This window comes from Archocentrus centrarchus, chromosome 17 (genome assembly GCF_007364275.1).
Source record: "Archocentrus centrarchus isolate MPI-CPG fArcCen1 chromosome 17, fArcCen1, whole genome shotgun sequence".
NCBI lineage: Eukaryota > Metazoa > Chordata > Actinopteri > Cichliformes > Cichlidae > Archocentrus > Archocentrus centrarchus.
Window position 1 is genome coordinate 20643511 of NC_044362.1, and position 11705 is coordinate 20655215.

The following is an 11705-nucleotide window of genomic DNA, read 5'->3' on the forward strand; positions in this document are numbered from 1 at the left end:
AGCGTGCTGAATTAAATATCTATCTATCGTGACAGTTAAAACAGCAACTGCATGTATGGAACTTCCAAACGGGATCTGTTTAGGCTACCGATGGTGATGTAAAAAGCTCAGAGAAAAGGAAAAACGCCAACTTGGTCAGAATAATTTAGGCTACTTACTATCAAGAGAAACCCAAATTCACCCTGACGGACAGATAATTCGCAAACGAGTGTTTGTTCGCGGAGTAAACGCAAAACTTGAAGTTCCTCGTGTTGAGAAAGCGTCTCCAGATGTGGCAGGAGGCAGGTCGTGTTCAGTAGTGAGTATGTGGATGGAAAAGGGGGGGCGGGGGGGGAAAGGAGGCAGGTAGGGTGGAGCGTAAGAGCTTTCATTGGTGCGCTCTCTTACGTTGGAATAAACCACGGCTCCGAGATGACATATTTTCTCACCCCTCAAACAAACTCCACATTCAACAGATCGCAGGGCCTTTGCCAAACCACTTTTTTTCCCCCTGCAGTCTCTCAAAAGTTGCAACTAGTAGTAGGATTGGATTACCGAGACATAATGCAGAGGAGCGCGTTCAATTTTCTTGTAACAAATCGGGACTTCTGTTTGAAAATTAAATCCCATGCTATACAGTTTGTGTTGTTTGTGTGGACAGTGCCAAAGCAGTTAGCCCAGGGATTTTTTAAATCGTGTATATAGATAGCAGTAATCATCATCATAAATACAGTGTCTCCTATTAAAACACGTGTTTATGACTGATTATCAAGTTTAGAGATGATATGTGGTTTATTAATGACCACAAACGCCACATACATGCTTTGACTGTCTTCAGTTTCCTTGTCGAGCGTTCCCATCCCATTGAAAGTTTCCACTTTCCGATTTTAAAGTCTTTCAGCCCTGCTGTGATGTCCTCATTGGACCAAGTCAAGTGGGAAGACCTCCAGCTGTTTCTTTTATTCTTTCTTTTTTAAAATGTCTTTTCTCAATAGTGATTCGAGAACCACTAGCTCTGCATGTTATGATTATGTTTTTGGTGGAAAATTCTGGCACACAGTGCTGCTTACAGCAGAGTGTACAGTGCAGTTTTGTGGTCTCAGTTGTGACCAAATGGCACAGTGACTGAAATGCTCCAGCTGTTAAACCGTGCAGAGCCGCAGCTAGGATAGAATTGTTGTAGGATTATATGACCACCTCACAGATTCCCACAAGCAGAGATATAGTAGTCCATTTCTGTCGCCATGGGTATAACCTACACAGATGTACCACCTAGGGCTAATTATCTGGCTTCTAGGTAACTACACCTTTTCAAAGGGCAATATGTTCGCAGCAAGTAAAAAGGTACACACTGGCACTATTTCATTTAGATTTTAAAATGCAAGATTTTTAAGGAACTTTTGTGTACTTAGTAAAATACAACAAGAGGTTAAGTCCATCCATTTTCTTCCACATATCCAATTTGTGATTGCATGGGGCTTGAGTCTATTCCAACTACCATAGGGTGAGAGGCAGGGTACACCCTGGATAGGCCACCAGTCTAACACAGAGAGACATTTAACCATTCACACTCACACCTAGGGGCACTTTAGAATTACCGATTAACCTAACCCTGTGAACTCCGTGTCTTTGGATTGTGGGAGAAAGCTAGAGCACCTGAAGAAAACCTACACAGACACAGGGAGAACATGCAAACTCCACACAGAAAAGCCAGATGGTGGATTCAAACCCAGGACCTTCTTGCTGTGAGGCAACAGTACTAACCACAGTGCCACCTTGCTACCCATGAATATAGGTAAAACATTATTTTTAAGATTTTACTGTTTCCTTCTTCATATATGTTCTGTAAAATTTAATTCTATATCTGTCCTAACCACTACCTAGCACCACAGGCAAGGTGGTACAAGGTAGTGGTTAGCATTGTCAAAAGAGCTGGGTTCAGAACTTTGAGGGGTATTTGTTATGCAGTCTGCTTTGTTCTCTGACTGTGCATTGGAGTATCAAAATGTATTTTATTTAACCTTTATTTAACCAAGAAAAAGCAGGACTTGAGATTAAAAATGTCCTGGTCAAGAGAGTAGTACAATCATAAGTTGTATAAATTAGTAGCACATACACATCCAGATCCATCCAGATCCAGTTAAATACAGGCAATAACAATAAAAATAAAACACCAAAAACAAATAAATAAAAAAATTATCAGATAAAATGACTCTTAGTTATTAGTAATTGTGTAATGCCAGAAAGAAAGGTAATAATATTCAAGCAAAACATTTGCAGCCTGAAGTAACTGCATGCAAGTCATTTAAATTTGCCTTAAATTCATTAAGCAAGACCAGTTCCTTAGGTTTAGTTGATTCTGCAGCTGATTCCAGGAGTAAGGAATCACAAATTTAAATTATATTTTCCAAGCTTTCTGCAGTCCTATTATTACTAAGATTATTTATATATAAAATGGATAACAGTGGGCCAAAAACAGAACCCTGGGGTACTCATTAAGCATCTTACATTAGGCAAGCTAGAAGTGACTCCTTCAACCTTGAGACCTGCCTGATAAATAATTTTGAATTTTTAGAAATATCTGTTTTTGTTTATGTTTTTCTGACAACCCTGTACCTACAAGTATTTGCTTTAAGATTTTATGATTGGCTGTGTTAAATTCGTGGGCTAGCTCAGTAAAAAGGGCACAACTGACACCAGAGCTTCATATGGTACAGACCACAGTTTTTACCCCCATCAAGGGTAAAAACTATTTCAGCAATCAGCATCAAAGTCATTAACCACTCCAATCTCATTGTACATCCTGTATAATAAAGGCATTTTATTCTATTCTAACCGCCATATGCTTCTGCCACACAAAGCACAGAGTGGCATCTCATGTTGATAACATCTTCACACACTATGGCATCAAATCAAATTAAACTGATCACATGTGCAGTTATACTTGAGTGTGCATATTCACATACGGGCCTTAAAGTGTTCAAAATCATTTTTCAGAGTTTTGGTTTTGTGTGTGTGTGTGTGTGTGTGTGTGTGTGTGTGTGTGTGGGTGTGGGTGTGTGTGTGTGTGTGTGTGTGTGTGTGTGTGTGTGTAAAACCACTATACAGTTGATTAACTATTACTGATGTTAACATCATGAAACTGAAATAGAATGATGACTCAGTGGTGAAATCCATAGCTCCAGTTCTCTGTGTACTAGGATGGATAATGGGTATTACTTCCATAATTTGGACATGAAAGCTCACTTCCGACCATAGCAACAGAACAACTTTAACTCAAGGTTCACTACTTTTGTGGAGCTCTCAAGCCTCTTACAGTTGTCCTCATTAGATAGACTATAAAGTTCTTGCACTGGATGTTTTTTAATGTCCTTGGATATTATCTGTTAAGAAACTTGAAACAAAAGATAAAATTTAGCAATGTGTCTTCTTGTTCCTTAGTGATGTTTTTTGAAAAGAAGTACGGTATTTACATGTTATTGCTGGCAATTGTAAAAATGTATCATGTCAGCCGTATAAATCAAGCACTCCAATTTGCTGAGGAAATCAATGCGATGTGCTTGAAAGCTTTGCTAAAAGTTGATAAGTGGACTTTAAATAAGATTTGTTTTAAGCTTTACTCTAGTCTTTTCTCTTCAAAAATACCCCAACATATAGCAATTTATTCTTTTCTGTTTGTAAGGACTTGATGTCAGGCTGTTGCTCTGTCATTTTGCTCAGTGAATCAAAGACAAACGCAAAGGCAAAAACAAAAGGAGAAGTTGTTTTTTGTATTAAGAAATTAAAAATAACCAATATAACCCACTGCTTCAATGAGCAGCATGTCTATAGGTTGTAAAACCTTTTGTGTTAGTACTGCAAACAAAAAAAGAATATATAAATATCATTTCCATTTTCCACTTCCCGTTTTTTTTAACTTCCTTTTTTTTTACTTAGTATATTTATTTCTTACAGGTCATGGTACTTAGTCTAACAATTTCTTCAGTCTTAACCAACATAAGCTTTATTTCCATCATGAATATAGGTTATTCCTGGGGTGCAGTATAAGACCCAATATAAAAGCTGTCATAAACAAACAGCAATAAGATGTATTCATATATTTGCTCATCTGCCTTGGAGAAGATTGCACCCCACTGTGTCTCCATGGGAAACTCAAGATACTGTGAGCTGCAGAAGATTAACAGAAAAGAGTGTTTAAGATATATGCATAATCTCCACTCAATTTTCAATTCAACTGTCAGGGTTTGTCTTTCTAAAACAGATCTTTTCTGTTGAAACCATCTCTGGGAAAGGTTAACTTTGCCTTTAAGCCAATTACTGTATCTCTGTGTCAGTTCTGCTGGGTATGGTACTTATCTATGGTACTTATTCTTAATTTTTCACCCTGTCCTGCATCATTTGCCATCAAATTTACCAAAGAAACACTTCTGATGCTTGACATCCATCTGGAATGATTAAAATCTATGTCCAGTATCTATCTATCTATCTATCTATCTATCTATCTATCTATCTATCTATCTATCTATCTATCTATCTATCTATCTACTATCTATCTATCTATCTATCTATCTATCTATCTATCTATCTATCTATCTATCTATCTATCTATCTATCTATCTATCTATCTATCTATCCATCATGGCTGGAGTCCAACTCTATAGGGGACCAATCTATATATTCTTGTTCGCTTGCATTTATTAAAGGGATCAGATATCTAAGTGGATGGAACTGCTTCCCTGGAATTGAAGAAAAGTTTGTGTCTATTACACTTGGAGAAAATTAGCTTTTCCCCTTATCAGCACACATTATCATCATCACTCATGTTCATTTAGAAGAACTTTCTCTACTAAGAAAAAAAATAAAGTTACTTTTGGCTGCTACTTTGTCGCAAGGGGTTGCCACAGTGGGTAGCTCCGCATGTTCAATTTGGCAGAGTTTTATGCCGGATGCCCTTCCTGACGCAATACCAGAGGAGACTCTACTTAGAAAAAATTAATAAATCATCAAATATGCCAGTGTAAAATATGACATGTATTGCTTAGAAAAGTTACTATAAGCTACATTCTGTGCCCTAAACATATGCAACAATCCAGGAATAGGGACACTGAAATTGTATATCTGTGTGACACATTGTCAAAAGCCATGAAAAAACCCACATATAAAGGCAAAGCACATGTATGTTTGGACACACCATAGTTCTCATATGTGAACATTTTGGTATGGTTTCATGTAGTGTGCTGAACTTCTAATTATATTTCCAATTATATTTTTTCCATACAAGCATTATTTATTATGATTTTTGTTCTCATTTTCACCTCTTGTAATTGGAACTTTATTTTTATTCATTCCCACTTACTTTAGTCATGATTTGAAGGCAGCAAATGTCATATACAATACAGTCAATACCCATCCTTTGTCACAAGACAATGGGTGAAGCCCCCTAGGGCCAGAGGAAGCTTTTTCAAGTTGGATTAGGGTCAGCTCATCTTTTCTCTTGCTGTCTTGACAGCTCACCCACTCAGGTCTCCCAAAGGTATAACCCAGAAATAGAATAAAGGAACAAATCTGGTCAAAGAAACTTCATACCTGACACTGTGAACACTGGATACACATACACACTGTTGAGGTGGAGGACTTGATGATTACAAACATCTTCCTTTCACTTTGATGTCTATCATGTTGAAACTACTTTGACATATATCAAACATGTGGCTCACAAAGATAAGGCAGGATGACTAACCAATGACCTTGACTGACCCAAGACACAACTGAGAGATGATCACTATCAACAGTTTTGTGACACACAAAGACCAGGGTGTGTATGTGCGTGCGTGCGCGTGTGTGCATGTGTGTGTGCGTGTACCCTTTCAAATGAAGGGGCGAGTGCACATTATATATAGCACATTACAAAATGTGCTATAATTTTGGACAGTCAAATATGTCCATCGGTGACAACAAATTCACAGAAAACCAAAGTGTTGAGCAAGAAGAGAAGAGTAGCACCAAAAATGGCACTCAATCAAAAACATAAGCAGGGTTGTGTAATTGGTAAAGTACTTAAACTGAAAAAAGATTTGGCACATAAATCAGTCAGTTTAGTAGCTGTTTTGGAGATTTGATCATTTGATGCATTTTTCTCAGCAAATTAATTTGTTGTTACAGAGACACTATATGGACAAAAGCATGGCTGTAATCAGCTATGAGGTCACTAATTTTTTCTCTCCAAAGCAAGACAGTAAAAACTGGCACAAATCAGAGTGTGATGCTTTAGTTGGCTTTTACTTTGAAAAATCTCTAAGGGAGTTCTATGAAGTTATGACCCACCAGTGCCTCTGATTGGGTTGTGTTTACGAGATTAGGTTAAAGCATGACTCATGAGGAATGATAATTGGTTGTTTTAGGCATGATAAGTGAATCAGAGGCACAGTAGGACCAGAGCGGCAGAGTAAGTAACCTTCCCCTTTGTGCTAGTTTCATTTCAAGTAAAGGAATTCTAAGTTTTTATTTGACTGTTTTGTTTTGTTCCAATTGTTTGTTGTTACACCCAACACCCTTCTATATACAAAGTATATCCACAGTTCCTCCACCACCAGCTCTAAAGAATCATGCCCTTTTTTGCAATTTTCAAAATTTTGATTGTAATACAACTGTAGGACCTTGTCTCTTCAGAAGTATACCCTTTTCTGCTAAATCTTAAATACGATGCATTAAGCAAAAAAAAAAAAAAAAGAAATCGACATCACTACTTTCTAAAGCCTTGGTTACTGACCTGCACAAAAGTTTTGGGCCACACCTCCTAATCTTTGAATTTGGGTGTTTTCAGTCCCATTGCCACAGGTGTATAAAGTCAAGCACCTAGCCATACAGTCTGCCAACACAATCATTTGTAAAGGAATGGTCATTCTTAAGAGCTCACTGAATTCAAGCGTGGGACTGTAATGGGATGTTACCATTGCAACAAGTGAGTTTGTGAAATGTCTTCCCTTGTAGATATTCCACAATCAGCTGTAAGTTATATTATTGCAAAGTGGAAGCTCTTGGGAACCAGTAGGTGCCCAGTACTTTTGTCCATGTGTATGTGTATCTAGAAAGGAAAGTTCAATTTTCTGTGCACTTAAAAATAACTCATGCTCGAATGTTGACAGTTCTTTAACTTGGAAAAAGTAGCTGACTAAATAACTTACAACAATTTGCATTCAGTACTGTAGCTGTTGTGGAACTTGTGAGCTTAAATTGCTCAAAAAAAATTTAAAAAAAAATGAATTTGGTCCTTGTATGTTTTTTTTTTTTTTTTTTTTTTTTTTTTTTTAGCCTGTCATGTCTGGTAGATCTTGCAAGCAGAACTGTGATCTGAATGCGTTGTTGTGCCAAACATATTTGCTATTTCAAGATGAGCTCTATAGGTTCTCAATAGGCTCTTCTTGTTGATGTTTTAACCCTTTATTTTATTTATCTGAGTTATTTTTCCACATACTATGTAACAGCCAGAGCTGACAGGCTGAAGAAGAGGAAAATAAAGAGAAGAAAAAGGGAGAGAGAAAGGGAGCAAAAAAAAAAAGGGGAAAGAGCACAAGTCTATTAATCAGATACTTCATCACTTTAACATATAAAAAAATACTATCAATACTTGCAAAAATAAATTTGTGTGTGAAAAACAAAACTAACAAAGCATGTTACGCACACCAACAATTTTGTTGAGTTGTGATTGAGTGGGCGTTTGTGTCTGTGTCATGTTTGTGTCTGTGTCATGGAACGTACTTACCAATGAGGGCAAAACGCTGCAGCTCCACCCATCAGAAGCCAGAGGCAGGTACGGAAAGCCCCCGGAACCCCAGGCCACCAGCAGCCCACCAAGGGCCAGGAAGACCCCCGGCCACTCAGTCCAAAGACAACCGCACACCTACCCCAGCAGACGGGAGAGGGTGGTCTCAGACGGGTGGTCCTTGTATGTTTAGCGGACTAGATAATTGTCAGAGCATAGAATCAAAGGCCTTAAAACATCTTCTTTTTTTTTTCTCCCTGGGTAAAATTGGATTTGAATTCCTTAAGGCTTTTCTTTAATCAAGTTTTTAAAAAAATGTAAAAAGTAAATTAAAAAGTAAGCAACTCACAGTATGAGTACACCAAACAAAAATGTTTTTGGTGCTTTTTGGTATAACAGGCTACACCCGCAGAGTCTTGATATTATTCATATTTGGCATTTTGAAAACAGTCCTTAACCTTTGATTGTTTTCATACAGTATATCACCAGCAGAATGACATTTTTATACCTCAGTGCAACGGATTATAACACAATGGAAAAAGGGAAAAAATACATACAATGGGAAACATGCCCTCCACTGCTGTGAATATATATGTGGTTGGTAAACAAGATCAAAATGAACAGAACATGTAACTGGTCAATAGTGAGATACAACATGCTAGTTAAAGTTAAGCAAAAGCAACAAGAGGACTTTGTAACTTGCAGAAATCACAGTCAAAAAAGCAATTTTAAATAAACAACACTTGTCAGAGTTACTTGGTGTGACACTGTTGCCTCACAGCAAGAGCAATCTAGTGGTCAGTGGCCACTTGGCTGCCTGCTGCTGAGCTCTGTCAAATTCAGAGAATGAATGTCCCCAGGAAGATCAATACATATGAAGTACCTCAATAAATCTTCCTTCATTCTCACTGACTCACAGAAATATAAGAGGTATATAGTGGGCGTATGGAGACAAGGTACAAGCAGATAATTACACAGAGAGCGGAAAGAGTGGGGCTGTATTCAAATAAATTAGATGTGACATCAAACTAATGTGAGGATAATTTTAAACAAGGCTGTCTCAGAAAAGTCACAATAATTCAGCTGTGCTGCTCTGCAGGATTAAGTACCCAAATATCCAGATTGCCCCATTATTTTCTCAGTGTTACCTCATGTTAATTGAGATAAAAAAAATATGTTGCATTCAAATATGAAATGGATGATATGAGGAAAACACAAGACGAGAAATCATTTGGGGATTCAAAGGAAGATTTGCTTTAACAGTTTTTCTCAATTGCTTTGGCACATTTTTTGCAAGCTTTTTAATCTCTCAGCTCTGAAGAAGCATTTCCCAAAAAATAATTTTTTGCAAGCTTTTTAATCTCTCAGCTCTGAAGAAGCATTTCCCAAAACATGCAGCAAACACTACATTACCTGCAAAACAGTACAAATCACCCACAATCTTATGTGTCAAAATGAAGTTTTGTGTCAATGGAGAAGTCATTGTCAATACAATAAATAATCTTTTTGACATTGTTTAAACCAAGGCAGCAAATGTTTACTTACAATGACAATAGACTCTAAAGGTGTGTTTCTTCTCTTCAAGCTTCCCAACAGTCTTGCCCTTCATGTTTTCAGTGAAATCCAGAGCAAACTATTATTTTCTGAGGATAACTGAGTGCTGTTATATCAGAGTGTATATAAAATGCGCAAGGTTTTACCTTTGACTTTGAAAACAAATGCGTTTTTTTTTTTTTTTCCATTTTCATATTTTGTGAGGGAGACATTTAAATGGCTACACTACAATACAGAAATAGAAAAACTGAAAATCTACACATAAGTGCATAGAACAAAAACAACTAAACACATAGGCTACCCAAAAAAAAAAAAAAAAGTACTGTGGTGACAACACATCAGTCTGCTATGTGCAATATTTCTAGTTCTAAAATACATCTGCTGATGCACCAAGAACACATCATTGGTGATGTATCCTGGGGGTTATCGGGTGTTTCGGGTCTTCCAATATCATACTCCCAGGCGACCCGACCCCAGTTGATCAGACTGCGGCCTGTGTTCAGAATACTATCACTGGATCGTTTTGCCCACAGACTCTATTAACCTTCACACCTAATGCTCCCCCTCACAAGGTAACAGGGGAATGCTGCATCCATCCTCTGCACTCTTCTGCGCCTTCTGTATTCTGTTGACTTCCCTTTGCTACAGTGGCACCTCTTTACTCCTCTTCCTTTTTCACCATAAAATGTTTGTCTGAGCAGACTCCTTCATGTTCACAGATGTTACAATTTTGTTCACTCAAGTTCTCTCAAATTCACTCAATATGTTTTACAGCATTTCAATTCATAAATTACACCTGGGGGTTTGCCAGATTGTGATAGTTAGGTAACCTAACGCACAACTAAATAATGCAAGCGTATTGTTAAGCCTATTCAACTGATCATTAATTTGCAGTCTAAGCTAGAAATACTCTTTCAAATGCACACAAGTAATAAGACGTTACTGGATGTTAGATGTCGTCTCTCTCGGTGTTCTTCAAGAACTGTGCCAAAGCAGCTGAGAAAACCTCTAAATTGTGTTGCAGTATTAAGATCCAGATAGTTACACTGTGACCATAGGAGGGCAGTGTAGTTCAGCTGCTGGCTGAGTTCTTGGTGTTTGACAGCACAGATGTTGACAACTTGTAATTAAGGCTTGCAGACTGACATCCTGCCCCTGAATAATAATACCAGTCTCTCATTATATTTTAGAGTGAAGCCTTTGGTGTATGAACTTTCAGCTTGTGAACATTAAATGTTTTTTTTTTTTTTTTTATATTAGAGGTATAAATGATTGTGACAGAATAGGTTAAACTAGGACTTTGTAAAATGAATGTTGCTCTCTGGCAACACACACTCGCATAAACACACATAGCATAAATGTTTTGGATAAATATGTTCTGGTGGACATCCTGCTGAGAGTCCCTAAAAAACAGTTTTTAGATTTTCTTTACTAAATAAGAATTTCTGCCAAACAACATGGCAACTATGGAGTCTATGTTGGAATGAATCCTGTGCAGACTGGCACCATCACCTCTTCAGCACATTAAACTGGATACCACATCGGATCCTAGTTGGACAGGGGACAGTTTAATTACATGCTCTTTCACTTCACTGACTGCCTTGTGGACCTGATAATGAACACGTCAAACCTACCAGGAATCGAGCTGGTGTATTAACCACCTTATTAGTATTAACGCTGGCGAGGACACGCTGTATCCTGAGTGCTCGTAAATGATCACAGTGGAGCAGTGTCGCCCCAGCTCCACAGAGCCCTGACACAGAGCCAAAGGGGAGTTTGTCTGTTTTTGCAGTTACAGAGCACTGGATACACTTAATCTTGCTCTGAAAAGAATTCTGAAAGTAAATAAAAAAGATTTCCCCAACACTGGCCACCTGCTACCAGTGTTAGGTTTGACTGTTGACTTTAGTAGAAAACAGGCTTATATTTAGTGTTGAACTGATAATCACAATAATGCTGAGCTTAAATCTGCAACTGAAGATACAGTATACTATTTTTATGTCATTTTTGAGTAATACCACATATTTATGTATAGGGTACAAATAGCTTAATTTGTATTCAGTTTATGAAACTTCACTCAAACTTATTTTTGTTTTAATATCAACCCTATTATTATAATTCTGTGATGATTTACATACAATTCCAATGAATGAAACTTATCCTAAGATTATTTCTTTCTTTAAACAAAAGCTTTATTGTTCACCTACATCTTCCTTTATCGCTCCAATACACTGATGATGGGACTACAGCCAACAAAAATCTCCCTCCGTGTCAAAGTGTACAAGCAATTCAAGAAAAAAGACAATGCTGAGAAGCTGCTCTTTCTCTTTGACTTCAGACTCACTTTGAGGCCTGTTTCTCCTCAGTTGAACTCATCAGTCCAAAGCAAACCCTGAGCCAACAGCAGTTT